The 20,977-nt window shown below is 39.7% G+C and overlaps 1 protein-coding gene across 3 annotated transcripts in view; it reads left to right on the top strand.

Annotated features, from left to right (window-relative positions):
• The first annotated feature begins 243 nt into the window (after positions 1–243).
• The window catches only part of CAPSL (calcyphosine like), a 607,395-nt gene continuing 586,661 nt past the window's right edge, over positions 244–20,977 (top strand). Inside the window, exon 1 of one of the 3 annotated variants that reach the window (XM_044069974.1) lies at positions 244–641. The gene's annotated coding sequence lies outside the window, so the exon portion shown is untranslated. The remainder of the gene's footprint in view (positions 642–20,977) is intronic. The other 2 variants (XM_044069976.1, XM_044069984.1) reach the window with 2 other exon arrangements.

Consider the following 20,977-nt stretch of genomic DNA (forward strand, 5'->3'; position numbering starts at 1 on the left):
TATGTAATTTACTTGTATTCTGCCGCTCAGTGCTCACAGTTAAATATGTGCATTTCTAATTGTGGAGAAAAAGAAAAGGAAGCGAGGAGATGAGTATACCAAGAAGCGGGGTTATGTGGTACTTAATGACCAGTGATGACCACTATGTTTTGTCACTGACAGCATCTGTTTTTGTTCTGGATCCGCCAACGATCATCCCGTTAACTGTGAAAGGCAAGTGAGAAAAAAATGCATCGGCCAATATTCTTTTCCTTGCTATTGTTATTTTCGAACAACCAACCCATTCGGTCCGATGGCAAAGTGAAGAGCTATACACCTTTGTGCAATGCGATTGTTGCGCTGAACCAGGGATACCCACTACGATAAAGCTCCCAAAACTACCGGCAGCAAATCTCTATATAGAATGAACGTCAGCACGCGAAGCTGCCAGCGGTTCCAGGCGGCGATCGGGCTAAGGTTTCCACTAACCAATAGCACGACAGCTGGGGTGGCAACGGTCCCCATGGTTACATGGCGCTTGTAGGACTTGTTTGCTTGCTTGTTGCGTGTCCGAAGGTAAAATCGTAGTATTCTTGTTCTGTAGGTACCGTCTTCAACTAAAACAACTATAAACAGGAAACTAGTTGGACCTTCCAGACTGCGTGAGTACTGTGCTGTCAATTCTTAATTTTTGTAGTTCCACGCAGTAAGGAACTTCGCTGAATGTTTAATTGGGAAAAGTCAGAGTTTGCGGGGCTTTTTGTTGGATACTGAACCATGAAGTCTTCCCCAGATGCGTATTTAACTTTTCTGCAGTTTTGGCTTTATGTGCTTCTGGTGTATATTCTTACTAATTTTAATAAATAAATCAGTTTTATTTATTTTTGTTAATATGTCAAAATAATGCATATTTTACTGTAACAATCTGTTGGAATTGAAGCGCATACATCGTATTACTTTTGCAGGTTCAGAACTAGAGCACTAGGATCAGAGGTAGAAGTTGCAAACAAGAAAATAATCAGTTTTTATTTTTGGATACGTGCAGACTGTAGGTAATTTAAACAAATGCGACACAAAGCTGGTTTTATACTGCCATGGGCCTCTTTGCATAGTGCTAATCAACGCAAAAGGCCATTCCTGTTTTCCATCCTGACTGAGACTTCGTACAAGTATCAACTAACAGCCTTATGCATATTAACACTGTTGCTAGTTGTGAAGACACTCCCGCTATGCCATATGCAGAATTTTGTTATTATGGTTGCAGTGGAGTATTTGGAGCCCACAAACATTATGACCCCCCCCCCCCCCAGTGCAGATATTTGCTTTACTTGTATGTAAATGCAGCCATTGTGAGGTGCAGCAGGAATGTACATTTAACAGGCTGCCCTATTGCTCCGGAAAAAAAATAGTACCTGAAAATCATACCTATCAACTTTCTTTGCTCAAGAACCATAGATAAAGTCAATAATATGAAGGCAAAAGACCAGAAATCAGGCATAGTTTCTAAATATAACCCTAGTTCACTTAAAGAGCAAGAGGTTTTCCTTCAACATACATTTCCCTAACAATAAGTATGAAAGTATGATGACTGGTTTCATTAACTGACCCAAATCTTAAATGGTTTACCAGAAAATCGTATAGTCTTGAGAGGCACAGCAAAATTATGAACAGTTGAGAGGCATGGGGAATATGTTTTGAAAAATGGTAACAAAAAAAGTATGCATTTTGTGCTTGACATTCATTTTGTTGCCTAAAATAGAATACAGGTGTAGATTAAATATCCATACTGCGATCAGAAGTGTTTTGAATATTTGGTTTATGAATGTTGTAATAGAACTACAAGACTGTCATAGCAATGAGTATTTTGTGTCCTTGGAAAAAGTGGATTCAGTCATATGTGTTTTATGGTTTGGTTGCTAGTGGTGGATATATCTTCATAATCTTAATACAGTTTAAACTTTTTTTATGTATCCACCCCAGTCACCAGCAACATAAAGCTGTGGAATAAAATCCAGTTTTGCCACAGCACCATGACAAAAAATTGCTATGAGCTCTTTTGCTTTTTCCTGGTTAAGACCAGTCCTTCACTATACTTGTCATTGTAAATTATTTTTAGATACTTGAGAGGCATGAGGAGATATTTTACACTTTTTACCTGGATAATATATGTACTCTTTATATTCATTTTCAGAGTATTATTTAAACTATTCTATGATGAAAAGTTTTATTTTCCCAGAGTTTCACTTGAAATATTAAATAATAATGTAAACCAAACCTCCGGTTGCTAAAGTAAAATAATTATGTTCTTATGTAATGACTTCTTTACTTATCAACTTGCTTTAAATAGAAGCAGTGTTGTTAGCCCGTGTTTTTAAATTGTGGATTAAGGTCCTGCAACAAAAGATAGCAGCATTAAAATAAACAGTAGATAACTTTTTTTATTATCATTAAGATAATTAGTACTTTGTTACCAGTTACATGGTTCACGAACACCATATGTGTGTTTATATTTCTACCCCACGTACTCATGCAAACACTTCTTAAAACTATCCATATTTTACTATTTTTGATTCACAGATCATTTATTTCATTCTTTTTTATCCTGTTATAAAGATAGTTTTCTGTCTTTAAACCAAAAACTTGGAAAATACAGCAACTGCAAAATCTTGACAAAGGACTACACCAAAGCAAAGAAAGCATGGACACTGATATTAGCACTTTCATTCACTTTATTCCTGTGAACTTCTTCCAGAAAAGCAAAACCCATCCGAACCTTCACTTAAATATAAAATTCACGTCCCATGATGCCATTAATTAAAACTCCATTCATTTCAAAAAGTGTACTTAAAACAATAATGAATGCACAGTTAATAAATACTTATTTTGCAAATAGTAAAAACATCATATATTTACACAAAAATAATCAAACTGTTTGGATTGCAAAAAACATTTGATAGTAATAGTGTCATTTAAATCTGGCTCATGATCTGCACCTAGGTAAATTTGCCACAGAGATTCTTTACACTCCAGCATTAACTTGTAATCACCTGAGAATGAATTATAACTAACACTGTCTATAACAAAAAAGGAGAATTTTTTAAAAATCACCACATACATTCATATGCCTAGCCAGAGCATTAGTCAATTCTTTCTTCTTCAAGGCTAGGAGGTGTTCATAAATTCTACTTTTAAGACATCTAGTTGTCTTGCCAATATAAAAACTGGGGCAAGAGAGACACTGTGCAACATACACTACCATTTCACAGTTACAACTATAATGTTTGGACCAAAAAGTTTTATTAATGTGTCTAAAGTGAACTGAAGATGAATTACTAATGTACCTACACTATCTGCAATTATTGCAGGAAAAGGTACCCTTAGTTTGAATAAGACCTGTACTAATACTAGTATCACTGTTTGCTCCTTGTTCCAAAAGACATTTAATATTCATGTTTTTTGGTTGCATACCAATAATTTTCACCAAGTCAACATTGCCTACAAGTATCTTCCAATTGTCTATTATAATGTTTCTCAAACTCTGCATCTCGTTTGTTATTGGCAATGGAAATGCACATGAAAAGTTGTTATTGTGTGAACTAACAACTTCAAGCCCATCACTTTGTGACATGAATTTTATATTTAAGTGAAGGTTGGGATGGGATTAGGTTTTCTGAAGAAGTTCACAGGAATAAAGTGAATGAAAGCGCTAATATCAGTAGCCGAGTTTTCTGTCTTTGTAACATGTTTTACACACTTAGCTGATTCTAAAAATCATCGCTACATTTCTCTGTTTCTGATTGTTAGTCTTATACTCTTTTGAATAGTCATACTGCAGTGCCCCAGAAAGAAAAAAAAATAAGTGCAATGTAATTCTGATATAATCAAGTACAGTCTATAAAATAAAACAAAATGCCAGTTATCCATGCATTTTCACGACTTTTATTTGCGTAGTAAAATTTATGGATATAGATGGCTGTTTATGGAGCCGCTGTAGAAAATAGATGGAGCACAACTACATGGGATAGGTGGAGCAATACTATTTCTTTATTCTTGTTTATTTGTTTATTTGTTTATTGGCACTGATCAAGACCAAGCATTTTCAAACACAGACCAGGCGAGATAATCTCAATTAACTACATGGTTAAAAGATGACATAGAAGAATGTAATTGTTTTCAGAGTAATAATACTTGGTAACGTGAAGGAGCAATTGTGGAACAGAAGTGTCTGATACTGTGCAGACTTAGTAGCTAAAGTTAAGAGTGTGGAAGTAACTTGAACATAGCCCCTTAAGATGCAGGTGCATGCTATTCATGAACTTTAATTGTATGCTGACTTAGGAATTAGGTCCATTGATGTTATACTATTAGAAACCTTAAACATTTGAAGAAATTAAAAAAAAAGGAATTCTTGTAGGTATGGGTCTACCAAACTGATAAAATCCGCATGGGCAAGGAAATTGATGATTGTCTTGACAGAGTGCTTTTGCTTGGCACAAAAAAGCAAAGGGGTAGCTTTGAAGAACTGGGATTACTTTTAATAAAAGACAAAAGAAGTGCTGAAATTTCTTTTGAAAATTAATCTGGCTGAACTTGGATCCTTGCACGGTCTTTTTTTCATAATAAGAAGTCAGCAGATGTTTGCTTTGCCAATTTGAATATAACATCTGCTAGCAACCTGTTGGAAATGTGTGGTGGAAATCAATGGGAATGGATAGCAAAAAAACCATACTATCTTCTATACTATGTGAAAAGAACAATCCATTTTTCAATGTCTTTTAATCACTTATTTATTTTTGTTGCTACAGTGACTCCACTTTGATTCTGTATCCTATATTTCTAGCATGATGGTCTGGTTGGAGTAATATAGCATGGAATAACATATAAAATAAAAACATTGTTATTGTCTTTTGTTCTCTACTTACACAACACCGGTGTAGCTATGCATGCATTATATTAGTCATCATGTATATATTCATTTTTTATGGTGGCAGCATTTTATATAGCTCAAGGGCACTATACATTCCATCTTCCGTAATATACATCAAATGGAAATGATAGAAGTAAACCAGCAAAGAAATTTTGTATGTTTGTTGTATTATTAGTTATCCAATTAGAGTCTCATAGTTTGAGGAAACCATATAATTGCATAAATAATTACAAACTTTAGGTTATGTACCCTAAAAAAAGACAGTGCTGCAGAATGGAAGTGTGATGTACTACTCATAAATTTCTTGCTATATTCCTGCATTATCATCATCTTCTTTCGGCTGTTCCCATTAGGGGTCGCCACAGCGGATCACCTGTTTCCATTTCTTCCTGTCCTCTGCATCTTGCTCTGTCACACCAACCACCTGCATGTCCTCTCTCACCACATCCATAAACCTTATCTTAGGCCTTCCACTTTTCCTGTTACCTGGTAGCTTCATCCTTAGCATCTTTTTCCCAATGTACTCCACATCCCTTCTCAGCACATGTCCAAACCAATGTAATCTTGTCTCTCTGGCTTTGTCTCCAAACCTTCCAACCTGGGCTGACCCTCTAATATACTTATTCCTAATCCTGTCCACCCTCGTCACACCCAGTGCAAATCTTAATATCTTTAACTCTGCCACATCCAGCTCAAACTCCTGCCTTTTTGTCAATGCCACTGTCTCCAACCCATATAACATAGTTGGTCTCACTACGCTCTTGTAGACCTTTCCTTTCACTCTTACAGGTACTCGTCTGTCACAAATCACTCCTGACACTCTTCTCCACCCACTCCATCCTGCCTGTACTCTCTTCTTCACCTCTCTTCCACACTCACCGTTACTCTGAACTATTGACCCCAAGTATTTAAACTCATCCACCTTCGCCACCTCTACTCCTTGCATCCTCACCATTCCTCTGTCCTCCCTGTCCTTCACACACATATATTCTGTCTTAGTCCTGCTGACCTTCATTCTTCTTCTCTCTAGAGCATATCTCCATCTTTCCAGGGTCTCCTCCACCTGTTCCCTACTCTCACTACAGATCACAATGTCATCTGCAAACATCATAGTCCATGGGGACTCCTGTCTGATCTCGTCTGTCAACCTGTCCATCACCATTGCAAATAAGAAAGGGCTCAGAGCTGATCCTTGATGTAACCCAACCTCCACCTTAAACGCATCAGTCACTCCCACCGCAGACCTCACCGCTGTCACACTACCCTCGTACATATCCTGTACCACTCTTACATACTTCTCTGACACTCCTGACTTCCTCATGCAATACCACAACTCCTCTCTAGCCACCCTGTCATATGCTTTCTCCAAGTCTACAAAAACACAATGCAACTCCTTCTGACATTCTCTGTACTTCTCCATCAACACTCTCAGAGCAGACATCGCATCTGTAGTGCTCTTTCCTGGCATGAAGCCATACTGCTGTTCACTAATCATCACATCCCTTCTTAACCTAGCTTCCACTACTCTTTCCCATAACTTCATGCTGTGACTGATCAATTTAATCCCTCTGTAGTTACTACAGCTCTGCACATCACCCTTATTCTTAAAAATCGGTACCAAAACACTTTTTTTCCATTCCTCAGGCATCCTCTCACTTTCCAAGATTTCATTAAACAATCTGGTTAAAAACTCCACTGCCATTTCACCTAAACACTTCCATACTTCCACAGGTATGTCATCTGGGCCAACAGCCTTTCCATTCTTCATTCTCTTCATAGCTATCCTTACTTCCTCCTTGCTAATCCACTGTACTTCATGATTCACTATCCCTACATCATCCAACCTTCTCTCCCTCTCATTCTCTTCATTCATCAACCCCTCAAAGTACTCTTTCCATCTGCTCAACACACTCTCCTCACTTGTGAGTACGTTTCCCTCATTATCCTTTATCACCTTTACCTGCTGCACATCTTTCCTAGCTCGGTCCCTCTGTCTAGCCAATCGGTTTAGGTCCTTTTCTCCCGCCTTAGTGCCCAACTTTTCATACAACTCTTCATATGCCTTATCCTTAGCCTTCGCCACCTCTCTCTTTGCCATGCACCTCATCTCCTTATACTCCTGTCTACTTTCTTCATCTCTCCGACAATCCCACTTCTTCTTTGCCAACCTCTTTGCCTGTATACTCTTCTGTACTTCCTCATTCCACCACTATGTCTCCTTGTCATCCTTCCTCTGTCCCGATGTGATACCAAGCACCTTTCTAGCCGTCTCCCTTACTAGCTCTGCTGTAGTTACCCAGCTATTTGGTAACTCTTCACTGCCACTCAGTGCCTGTCTTAACTCATCCCTGAACTCCACCTCACAATTACCCTTTTTCAATTTCCACCATTTGATCCTTGGTGCTGCCCTCACACTCCTCCTCCTCTTCTTGGTCACTGACGTCATCCTACAAACCACCATCCTATGCTGCCTAACCACACTTTCTCCGGCCACCACTTTACAGTCTCCAATCTCCTTCAAACTGGCCCTCCTACATAAGATATAATCCATCTGTGTGCATCTTCCTCCACTCTTGTATGTCACCCTATGCTCCTCCCTCTTGTTAAAATACGTATTCACCACAGCCATATCCATCCTTTTAGCAAAATCCACTACCATCTGACCTTCTGCATTCTTTTGTTAACACCATACCTACCCATCACTTCCTCATCCCCACTGTTCCCTTCACCAACATGCCCATTTAAATCTGCTCCAATCACCACTCTCTCACCCTTGGGTACAGTCATCACCACTTCATCCAATTCACTCCAAATTTTTTCTTTCTCATCTATTGCACACCCAACTTGTGGAGCATATGCACTAACAATATTAATCAGTACACCATCAATTTCCAGCTTCATAAACATCACTCTATCCGACACCCTTTTCACCTCCAAAACACTCTTCGCATATTGTTCCTTCAGAATAACTCCTACACCATTTCTCCTCCCATCCACACCATGATAAAACAATTTGAACCCACCACCGATACACCTAGCCTTACTCCCCTTCCATCCGGTCTCTTGCACACACAATATACCAACCTTCCTTCTGTCCATCATATCAGCTAGCTCTCTCCCTATGCCAGTCATACTGCCAACATTCAAAGTTCCGACCCTCACTACCACAGTCCTAGACTTTCTCCTCTCTTCCTGCCTTCGGCCATGCCTTCCGCCTCTTCTCCTCCTTCAGCCAACAGTAGCCCAATTTCCGTCAGCACCCTGTTGGCTAACAGTACTGGTGGCGGTCGTTGTTAACCCAGGCCTCGACCAATTCAGTATGGAAATATTAACTGGTGATGGCATGAAAAGATTTGGCGAAGTTTTACGCCGGATGCCCTTCCTGATGCAACCCTCCCCATTTATCCGGGCTTGGGACCGGCACAAAGAAATGCACTGGCTTGTGCATCCCCAGTGGCTGGGTTGCTATATTCTTGCATTATAAGTTTCAAAATAAAGTGTTTCCCTAATGAATCTATGATTTAACAGATTAACATGAAAGAAAAGATATAGATTAGCTACAGTGACTGCTGCCTGCAATGATTAATTACACTGTTAAGTACAGTTACTCACAGAAAAAATGGTTGATCTGATATATTAAAACTGTATTGTATTCTAAATCATAAAATGACTGCTTTGAACATAGGGCAATAAGGTCCATATGTCTGTCCATCCATCCATCCATCTGTCTGTCTGTTATATATGTGGAAAATACTGAGTCCAATAAACCTGCCTCAAAGCCTTACTTCTGATCTTTGTTTCTGTGTCCTCTACTGTCAAGATGTCAGGCATGAATGCATTCCACCTTGAGAAGAATACTATGAGAGCTATTCCTTGTTTGATAAATGGATTCTGCTAACTTAATCCCTAGGCATTCAAAGAGAAATGAATTGCCCATTGTAATATATGTCAATAACCCGTGCCATCATGAGCAATCCATGCTAATCATGGGTAAATCCAGCATTACATACATCCAGCCATGGGTTATTGCTATTATACAATGACATTATTTAAGAAAAAAAGTTACTTACGTTTCTTAAATAATGTCCTTGTATAAGGGCAGAGTGCTGCTGTTCCGTGTTTTTCCCTGGTATCCTGGGGATTTCTTGATATACTGTGCATGCGTATGGTACTTTTGTTCCCATACTTATGCAGTACATTAGTGCTGTGTAAAGGAAGCAACAAAGAAAGGAAGCTCTCTATTGTTTTTTTGTTTTGTTTTTAATTTAAAAAAATTGAAATCAGGAGACTTCAACATACGGGAGAGATGGGATAGAGAAAATGTAAGGATAATCTGCTACATTTCTCTAGTTTTGTATAACGTACCTGATTATCCTTATATTTTTCTCTGTCCCTTCTTTCTTATTCATCTGAAATCTCCCGTTTTTGAAAGTTTATTTTTTTAAATAAAAAAAGTAGTTTCCATAGCATATAAAACTTTTTTTAAAACAATAATCCAGCAATGGAAGCAGACAATAAACTCCAGACAGGAAGCCGAACATGGCGATAATACAAAAAAACCCCACCACGGTAGAATGGTTCTAATATTTATTTATGCTCTCAACATGCTTTTTGGTCAACAGACTTCATCAGATGTTTTTTTTTTTGTATTATCACCGTGTTCGGCTTCCTATGTGGAGTTGGTTGTCTACTTCCACTGGTGGATTATTGTTTTAAAAGTGTTCTTTTTCCACATTTGGTCTTCCATTTTCTGTTACTTGTTTTGGTTTTAGTATATAGCATATATTAATGGAAGAAAGTTTGGGTGACTGGAATTTTTTTCTGTTGATGCATGCTCAACTTACAATGGGCATGCTAGTTGGGCTGACCAATCAGCGTACTCGTTTTTGAATGCTAGTGGCCAGTCATTGTATAATACATGATATCGGGTCATTTATTCCACTGGCATTTGAGAGTATACGTCCAATAAAACAAATGTCTGTAAAATTAATACTCTTGTTTGTAGTCAGTTAAAGATCTGCATTGCACTTTGTGATTAATCTTGTTTTCTACTTGACTGGACTCTATAAGAATGTCAGAAATATCCCAGTTTAATTTATATAGTAGTTGTACATAAATGAAGTATTACCCAAGGTGTTCCAGAACTCAAGCACTGTAATGTATACATTGAGTCCTATTTGCCCATGGTGTAGTATAAACAATTTGTTTTAGCAAACTACTCAGTTCTAACTGTATGTGATGAACATGCATTTCAATCACTGGTGGACTGCTTGCATACTAAGAGATTCAGAGGTTCTATTAGGTAGGTCTTTTAAAAGTTAGCCACTACAGTCCCACTGGTGTACCCAGTTAGTTACCCTCCCAGTCCATAAGGGATAGGGGCTAGGTCATCTGCATTTTACTTTCCGTTCATCTAAGTTAGATTTGAAGATAGTGAGGAATGTATCTTGCTTTGTAGACAGAAAAAGTGTATTCCCATGGGAGGGAATTCTTTGGGAGAGATGTCCATCATGACAACAAATCCCATTGTGTTGCAATATAAATTTATATTGCTTGATCTTGTATTTGTGTTCTACCAGTCTTGTAGATATGTAGTAGATCTAGCAGGATTGAGTCATTTACAGCTTTGTAGGTCAGGCTTAGGTGACCCTGTAGGATTTTAAGGGTGATGGAGGAAATTAAGCATGGTTTTTAGACACTCTGAGTCACAGTTGTCACTCACACCTAAGATCTTTTTGTTGAAGAACCACTGAGTTTTTCAGTTTGAGTTAGGACTTCTGACAGGTACGTATTAAAGGATGTATTGTAGTATGGGCCTGATGAGGAATGAGTAGAGGGGACTGATGGTCTCTTTAGACTGAAATGCTGTTAATAATCAGTTTGATGAGTTAGAAGGATTCCTGATGACAGTGGTACATGGTGTTCAACGAAGAGTTCATTATCCACAAAGATGCATTGTTTTCTAATGACAGTGTTATTTTTAAGAGTGTGTTATCTATGTCATAGGTGTGCAAGAGGTCCTGTTTCCCAAACTGTATAAAGGTACATTTTTTGACATTTAGCTTTAGACTGTGATCTGACACAACAAGTTTGTCTGAGTTAGGCTCCCATGGAGGATGTGAATGCTTTCAGTGAGGTTGATAAGTCGATGATAGCACCAAGCATGCAATCATTTGTAATTTGGTCAGTCAGAAGTTTTTAATGTCAGATTTGACATTAAACAAATAGATGCCATATAGATGCAGTCCCAAAACAGAGCCCTGGGGTACACTACTAGTGACACTTCTCTTGAAGTATAGTGTGCCATTAACTGCACTAGAATGGTGTCTATCAGTGAGCCAGTTGACAATCCAGTGAATTACATAAAGATCTGTACTGAGTTTAACCAGTTTGTTAGTAATGCCAGAGTGAGGTATAATGTCAAAAGCCTTAGCTAAATCAAAGTAAGCTGTATACATAGCATTACCCTAATCTAGCACTTCTGTGACTCTTACAAAGAATAAATAGGCTTAATAGATAAGACCTATCTTCTACAAAAGCAAACTGTTTAGGGTCCAAGGACTGTAAGTTCCTTATTCCTTGTTTGAGTTCCATGATGCCACATTCCATGACCATGTGAATGACACCAGTGAGGAAGGTTGATCTGTAGTTGTCAGTTTGCATGATGGGGCCTTTCTTGTGGTTGGAAACTAATAAAACTTTATTTTAATCTTCCATTACTCATCCAGTGGAGAAAATGTGGCTTCATAGTTTAAGGTGGGGGTCTGGTGTATGGGAGGTTCATGGAGGAATCTTTTATACAGGCTTAGAAAAAGCACAGTATGTTATATGGACCTACAGAGATGATATTTTTGGTTTTTAAAAGAGCTTCTTGCATCTGTTCAGAGATGACTGCCAGGAGAGGTAAAGGATATATTTGTAAAGTTTATATGTGCCATAGGAGAAAACTTGTAAGATTAATTTATCTGCAGATATGTTAGATATATCTTTAGGGTTTGAGTTTGTGATGTCATTACAGATAATCTTGGTGCAATGTTGGATATTATTCTGAGGTTGTTTACATAATTAAGGAATGTGTTGTGGTTATCCTTTGCTGACATTTTTTGTTCACAATTAGCTCTGCATGATTATATCTTGCACATGTGTTGTTTATTGACTCTTTTGAGGGAGATTGTTATATGCTAAGTTTTTATTCTATTTCTGGGGTTTATGTAAGTTTTCCTTTTATTGTACAGTTTGTTTGTAGCTGAGTTCCACACCACGGGGGTGGGGGGTGTTTCTAAACTTGCCAGTGTCTTCATGGTGAATAGGAACATAAACTTCTATGTAAGAATTGAGATGAAAGTGTAAAATTTGGGCCTCTGTAGTAGTATTTGCTGTAGACTCATTGAGAGTGGGAATTGTTAAACCATTCAAAGTCTTCATTGACCATGAGTAAATTGACCTTGGAGAAGCCTTTAAAGATGGTTGGTTTAGTCATTGACCTGTACTGGGACTATGTGGTGAATAAAACAGTGCAAAGATCTGATTTTTCCAGTGAGAGGGTTAGGTTGATGAGGACAATATTGCGTATGTTGGTGCCTTTAATGGGGGAAGGTACTGTTTGACTGAAGAAGTTTGCAGCGTTAAAGTCAAGGAAGTGTAGAGCATATTTATTTGTAGAGATATCAATGTATCAGTTTATGGAGGTAGTTAAAGTGTTTTAGACATATGGTGTTTGGGTAAATTGGGACTATGTCTCTCTTTTACTAAGATAAGTTTCATAGAGTGCCACTACTGCTCTGGAAACATTTTTTAGTGGCAACGCAAATATCCACATTTTCCAGGGATAGGAAGGCCTCAAGAGAGGGTCTTATCTTATTTAGATTTCTTGTGCTGAGCAGCATGACATTGATATTTGCCAGATAAGAATTTATATTGACTAGACCGGTAACCTGAGAAGGCTGATATTGCCTAAGAAAGTTACATTTGAGGTAGGGAATGGCTTAAACAGTATGCAAAAGCTCTGCAGTAAGAGGTACTAGCCATCCTTATTGAAAAAGGCAGGGCTGTCATCCTTCTCCCTCAAGGCTTGGGCTCCTTCAGAATGACACCAGTGACTATAAGGTATTAAACTAGCCATCTTTTGGTTATATGCTGGCATTTGATGACATGATGCTGTTAAAGACTAATTTATTTCCAGCCGTGGAGACATTCTCAGAGATGTCCATCATGTCTCTCTTCATATAGTCTAAGGGGGGTGCATTACATACCATTCACATTTGCATGAGCAATGGCCATATTATACTCATACTTTGGGTGAAGGGACTTGAGTGCCCAGGTGATAAGGTGGATTCTAGCACCGGAGGGGAAGTTGAGTGTTAACCAGTCTTTGCTTAGTCATGTGAGTAATGCTTCAGTGCGCTGAGCTATGGAGTCACCTATAACAAGTACAGAATTGTCAAAATAACAAGCCCCCCCCCTTATTCTGACAAGTACAGAGGCAGGAGAAATCACTGGAAATTCAGAGAACCCCTTTTTCAGTTGGCAAAGGACTATCTCAGGGCAGTTTGTAAAATAAATAAATTACTCTGAATTACATGTGGCTGCAGAGGCAGTTTGGTGATCTTGGGGAATTGAACACACTCCAAGATCTAAGAACTCTGAATGAAATTAATATTGCATTGTAATTTATTTAAAAGAAGTGTGCAACAGCTAGTGTTATAGCAGTATAGTAGTATCAGAAAGTGGAACTCAGCCGTCATTGGTGATAAGATGAACATCTTATGTGTTATGTATTCATTCATTCTTAAATACGGTCATTCATCTGTTCATCTGTCTATTTATTTTGACAAGTTTGGAAGAGAACATATAGACTCTGTACTGTACATGATATTTTATAAAGATGATGATCCAGTAGTCGGGATGGAGTGCAGATGTCCTTCGAAGGACATACAGAGAGGTCATCAGAAGTATATTTGACATGTATTTTTGGTGCATTGCCATGCATCTGTCCTCAGAAAATTGTCAGTTAGGGACACTAATGTAGCTATATAATATAAATATGAAAATGAGTGTGAAAAAGAGTGACTAGTCAGAGATACATGAACTAATTATAGATAGATGTAAATAAAAATATATGAATATATATATATATATATATATATATATATATATATATATATATATATATATATCTATCTATCTATATATATATATATATATATATATATATATATATCTCTATATCTATCCCCTACAGAAGACCGACAGCTCACAACACCGATACCCACATCGCCGACACCAAAAGCCCGACACACGAAACACTGACAATGGGGAAACGGTAAGTCTGCATAGTGCGGAATGGAAATACTTTCATTCTTGCACTGTAGTACAGTCTCGGAGTTGGTATATTAAAGTTACGGGTGGTGTGGGGGGGCGGACCCCCCCAGGGGGGGTGCAGGGGGGCATAGCCCCCCTGTTAGCAGAAAAAAGGAAATGTTATTTTCCTTTTTTCTGCAGTAGCACTTTTGTCTGTATTTCATGTGTCGGGCTTTTGGTGTTGGCGATGTGGGTGTCGGTGTTGTGAGCTGTCGGTTTTCTGTATGGGATCCATATATATATATATATATATATATATATATATATATATATATATATGGGTCACCTTTGATAGATCGAACTTTTAAATGTTCGAAGACGATATGGCTGAGACCATAACTTCATAGGTTCATAGGTTCATAGGTTCATACTAGGCTATCTGCCCAAGGGCATTTATAAGCCTAGCCCATAGTTATTTGGCTTTCGCCACCCCTTTAGTTTGAATAAAACTATGCCTATTATTTTGCTGTGCCTCTGTCAAGCAGTGACACTGAAGTAATCCCTGGGGTATATCTGCGATCCCCCATCCATTGGTCAAGATTCCTCTTGAACAAGGCCAGCGAGGTGCTCTGCCTCACATGTACCGGGATTTTGTTCCACAGCATAGGGAGTCTCTGGGTGATGAATCTGTCCCTCCAGCATGTTCTATTAATAACCGTGTCAAGGTTCAAGTCTCCGCCCTTGTGGTTCTGAGGGATCTAGATTTTTGAGGTGAAGCATATTCATCAAATCAGGGTTTGACATGGCCTTATATGTCAGGCACAGGTCACCTCTGAGCAAGCGGTATGAGACTGAATAGAGCTGGAGTTCTTTCAGTCGGGCAGCATAAGACATATTTTTGAGACCCTTTATCCTTTTGGTGAGGAACTTTTGGGGCCTTTCCAGCTGCTGCAGGTGTCTGGTCAGATACATTCTGAATGGGGCATTGTACTCAATCATAGGTCTAATGAGTGATGAGTACAGGGGCGATGACCTCCTTGATCTAGATGTGAATCCCTTCATGATCAGGTGGGCAATGTAGAAGGTTTTCCTAACTACTTTAGCAACATGAGTGTCAAACGAAAGGCTACTGTCAACCTGGGTCCCCAGATCCCTGATGACTTCTTCTGTGCTCAGTGGATTGCCACCTATATGGTAGCTAGGGGTAACCTTGTTTTTCCTGAAGGGTATGACTATGCATTTCTTGGCATTTAACTTTAGGCCATGGCTCTGGCACCAGTTATCCGTTTCTGTGAGGCCCTTCTGAAGGATATCTGTGTCAGATGTGTTTTCGACTATGGCCCAGTTTGCAGTCATCTGCAAACTTTGTCAGCCATAACCCTCCTGTGTTTGCTTGTACTTCAGAAAAGTAGATGCCGAACAAGAGTGGACCCAGGACTGAGCCCTGTGGGACACCACTTGTGACAGGCTTTGAGTCTGACATGGCTCCAGCAACTCTGACCCTGTGGGTTCTGTCACTTAGCCAGTTTGCAACCCATCTTGTGATGTATGGGTTTACATTCAAGCTGATGAGTTTTTGATGATACCTGAGTGGGGTATTGTGTCGAAGGCCTTTGCCAGGTCAAGGTAGGCTGTATGGACTGCCTTTCCCTCATCAATGGCCTTGGTGACTGTCTCGAAAAAGTCAACCAAGTTTAAAAGGCATGATCTGCCTTTGACAAAGCCAAACTGGGTTGGATCCAAAGTCTGCAAGTTCCCTATGTCTTTATTTATGAGTTCCATTATGATCCTCTCCATGGCTTTGCAGATAAGGCTTGTCAAGCTAATGGGACGGTAATTTCCAGGGTCGGTGGAGGCACCGCCCTTGTGAAGTGGGACCACAGTCGCCGTGCGCCACTCCTTGGGTACGTATCCTGAGGTGAGGCTAAGATTAAACAGCTGTCCTAACTGCGGGTTTAATTCCTCATTGAGTTCATGGAGCACACAGCCGGGGACACCATCCGGTCCCATGGATGCTGTGGTTTTTGCTTTGGAGAGAGCAGTTCTCACCTGGGCGTTGGAGATGTTTGGGGGGCTACAATCCTCTGGTATAGAAATTGCTCCTGTTGGGGGAGGGGAGAAGTTTGCACTGAACCTGTCAGCCAGTATGTTGGCAATGTGTGTAGGTTCAGTAATCTTCACATCATTTTGAACTAATTCTGAGCATATCTGGGAGTTTCCTCCTAGGTTTCTAACATAGCTAAAGAAGGCCTTATGATTGTCTTTTGAATCCTTGGCGATTTTTCTCTCAAAATTTGCCTTGGATGATTTTATGAGAGCTCTTAGTTTTTACTTATAATGATCAAAGGTGTCTTACCTTTCAAGGATTTTGCTCTATCTTGTAGTAGCTTCCTCCTTTTGTTGTAGAGCTTGTTTATGGCTGGGGTCCACCAGACTGGACGCTTGCCTTTGGTACAAAGCGTCTTAGTTTTGTTTGGGATTGCCTGATCCATGCAGTCCTGTAGGTGCTGGTAGAAGGCATTTGTAAGTGATTCAGCGGTTTGAGTAATGTTTACCACTGGCTCAGGGGCCTTAAAGGAGACCACACTAGTTTTTAGAAGTGTGAAGTCGGCTTTTGAGAAGTTTTTCACTGTGGTCTTTTTTGTTTCAGGTGGGGGCGGGATGAGGACCTCCAGCGAGATTAGTTTATGATCTGATCTCACCAGTGAGGGGTATACTTCGGTGTTGAACATTGTGATCCCATGTTCGTGATGATGAGATCAAGTATGTTTTCTCCTCTTGTGGGGATGGTGACTAGTTGTTCCATGGCATTTGAGTTTATGAACTCCAGGAACCTTTGGGCTAGAGTGTTTGGGCTTGAGTAGTGTTCCCAGTCTATATTAGGGTAGTTGAAGTCACCTAGTATGATGGTGTTTGGAGATACATTTATCCCTCCATTGTTTTCAGGAAGGCCATCTGAGGTTCCTGAGTTTGAGAGGGTGGCCTGTAACATGCTACAAATTGCAGAGCAGTCTTGCCTATGGTTAATTGCACCTGGATGGTCTCCGATGCATCGTGCGTTGCCACCAACCTTGAGGTGTGGGTGTCCTTTATGAATATGGACACCCTCCTTTCTTGGTGTTGTCCAGATTTTGGGGCCGGAACGCATGATATGAGGTGAAACCTGCTAGTGCTGGGGTGCTCTCAGGAGCCTTGAACCAGGTTTCTGTCACAGCACAGACATCGATGTTCTCCATACTGAGAAGGGCCTCGAAGTGCGTGCATCTTGAGATTGAGACTTCTGGCATTGAGCAGCATTACCCTTAGTTTTTTTACTTTTGTGTGTTCTAGGGTGGTAGGTTTAGAATTTGAGCCTTGCCTAAAAAGGCACTATGGGGTGGCAAGAGCCTTTGCCAATATCCGGAAGCCTAGGGTGACAGGTGCAAGCCGTCCCTTGTGAAGCAGCGTGGCTTGTCCAGCATGTCATCCCAGGCAGACAGACATTGGATCCCCTTTGAATGACACCAGAATTTAAGCCAGTTATTAAAGCTGATCATCTTATCACTGTATTGTGGCATCATTCCAGGTGAAGGTAGGATACTGCTCAAGGTCAGGGTCATACCTGCCTGGGCTAAATAATCAGAGAGCTCCTCAATGTCTCTTTTCATGTAGTCCAAGGAGGTGCGTCTCAGGTCGTTGACACCAGCGTGGACAATGACTGAGTCGTACTTGTACCTGCTGTTGAGAGACCTGAGTGCTTGTGTTATGTGGCGGATTCTAGCACCCGACAGGCAGCTTACTGTGACCTTCTCCTTACTCAGTCTGGTGAGTGGGACGTCAGTGTGTCTGACTATGGAGTCACCTATGACAAGTATGTTTGGTGTTGTATTTGGCCTTAAGGGCAGTGACTGCTTTGCACACTGATTTTGTTGTTTATGTGTTGTTTGTGTGGTGTATTGAGTTTGCAGTTGCTTGGGTGTCTGCTTTGGAGGCCTCTGCTGTTTAGGTAAATTTTTACTCAGAGCCTCCAAGTATGTCTTAGTGTGTTTATGTGTTTGATTCAGTGGTGTGGTTGAGTTATGTGAGACTGGTATTGTGGTGTGTGTAGTTGCCTTCTCCTCCTGCCTGGTCTTGCCAGTCCTGAGTTGAGAGAGCTCAGCCTCCAGTCTGGCTAAATAGCTGCATCTCTCACAAGTGTTAGTGTTACATGGGAGGAGGAGATGGTTGTCCGTGTACATGAGGCAATTGTAACATTGTCTCAGAATTCCCAGATTCACCAAATGGGCAGGAGAGGACGCCAGCATCTGACCCTTCGACATGCTAGAAAGAATTATGAGTTGGTATGAGACAGAAAAGTAGTGGGCTTAGCAGGGAAGTGGGCACTCCTGGGGGGTTTTGCTAGTGAGAGGTTTGTATAATATAGGAGTGCTTGACCTGCAAAGTGAATGCTTATAAGACAAGGGATATGCTTATAAGACAAGTGCTGAGCTTTTGAGAAGAAAAAGCTATTTGGAACAAGTGCTGCACTTTTTAGTGTAGGTGTAAACTGTTTAGGTTCCTAACAGAGCAGTTCTAAGGGAAAAATTGAAGAACAGACTTTCTGGAGCCAGAAAGAGTTTAACCTTGTTTAACCGGCGCTGCCCGATGCTGCTCTAGTGGCAACTCCGCGCTAAATCGCGCTAAAGCACGTTAAAGCGTGCTTGATAGCAGGGGCTGGAAAGAAGCAGGAATAGACCCAAAAGGGAAAATAAAACTACAGTTTCAAGTCAGTAACCACCTCTATGGGGGCAGAGAAGCTGCTCAATGTTAGTCACTGCCACTGATGAACAGAGAGACCCTCCCTCAGCCCAGGCAAAATGGCCTCACAGAAACTTTCAAACAGTTCAGGAACAGCAAGCCTGTAACTGAACTTTTTTAACTCAGAAAAGTGGGAAAAAAGCAAGATTTTTTTTGTTTTTGTTTTTTTACAGAGATAGCAGAGGTTCACAAGTAATATCAAGTTATAACAGTGCAGTAAATGACCCCACACAAGAGTGCTAGGTCAAGGACAGAAAATATGCAAGTTTTAAGAAAAAAATGATTTAAAACTAAGTGCAAACAGGAAATTCAGCAAACAGCTTTTGGTTGTGCTCTAAATACAGCTACTAATACAGAAATCAAGTTTAACAAGCCAGAAAATGCTCAAGCTAGGCAGCTATGCAGAAAAACTTAGCAAATAAACAGAGAAAAAATAAATCTCAAAAGTGGCTCTTTTCTTCTCTCAGCGTTTTTTCCTCTTGGAGGGTGCTTCACCAACAGCCAACAAGCCTGAAAAGACGCTCAAACCACGAGGCAACTAGGTTTTAAGAGAGGAAGATGAAGGAGTTATGGAAATGACCCCTAGTGGCCAATAAAACTACAGTTTCAAGTCAGTAACCACCTCTACGGGGGGCAGGGAAGCTGCTCAATGTTAGTCACTGCCACTGATGAACAGAGAGACCCTCCCTCAGCCCAAGCAAAAATGGCCTCACAGAAACTTTCAAACAGTTCAGGAACAGCAAGCCTGTAACTGAACATTTTTAACTCTCAGAAAAGTGGGAAAAAGCAAGATTTTTTTTGTTTTTTACAGAGATAGCAGAGGTTCACAAGTAATATCAAGTTATAACAGTGCAGTAAATGACCCCACACAAGAGTGCTAGGTCAAGGACAGAAAATATGCAAGTTTTAAGAAAAAAAACGATTTAAAATTAAGTGCATACATTTAAAAGTCCGAACGGACTGAATGGAGATCCGCGTACAGAGCAGAACAGGAAGATTTCCCATTTCTGCAATGTAGTGCGATCTCGGAGTTGGTATATTTAAGTAAGGGGGGTATGGGGGTGCAGGGGGGCGTAGTCCCCTGCTACAGCAGTTTAAATTTCTTTTTTTTTGTTTTTTTCTTTTTTTCCTTCAGTGTTCGAACTATTACAAGTTCGAACATATGGTCTCGGCCATACTTGGTTCGACCTTGTAATATGTTCGATCTACTCAAGTAGATCCATATGTATATGTATAATATATATATTTATATATACAAATAGCATAACATTACAGTAGAGTCAAACAACCATCAATGTATGCTGCTTTGCTCTGTACTGTCTGTACAATGCAATATCATTGCAGATTCAGACTTACTTCAATTAACCAAAAAAAAAACAAAAATGACTACTGATCTTTCCCAGACATTATTAACTATTAATAAGCACTGGTATACTACAACCACTAACACAATAGTACAACTAATCAGAAACGTCAAATAAACCTAAACAAGTGTTCATTCTGTTGATTGGAAGCCTTCTGAAACTCATGTCTTTGCTCTTATATCTCCCATAGGTTATGTAATAAACCCAAAAGTCACTTCACTTTTGGAGAAAACAAACAGTAATAATAACAAGAAAATGAAAAACAAAAAAATGCAAAAAAGAGTGATTTTTTTGTTGTTGTTGTTTGATAATTACTTGTTTTTGAAAGTATATGGTTATACTACCTGACTTTGTGTCCTGTTCTTTTGCTGCAACTTACAAAATAATTCACAAAGCTGTATAGCCCTTCTGCCATTATACTCATTGTCTGTTAGTCTAGAACATTATTACTACTAGTAAAATAGTTAAATAAAGTAACAATGGTAATTAAGTTGCTGTTTATACCATGCTTCTGAAATATAGAAAGAGTTATACAAAAGTGTGATTCACAAATGCAACCTCAGCTCATTAAGCTAATCAGTCAGGAAGATTACAGTGGCAGGTGTAACTGGGAATGGGGTTGCTTGACAAA

The sequence above is a fragment of the Protopterus annectens genome, chromosome 1.part0, assembly GCF_019279795.1.
Source record: "Protopterus annectens isolate FY-2018-M chromosome 1.part0, PAN1.0, whole genome shotgun sequence".
Classification (NCBI taxonomy): Eukaryota; Metazoa; Chordata; order Ceratodontiformes; family Protopteridae; genus Protopterus; species Protopterus annectens.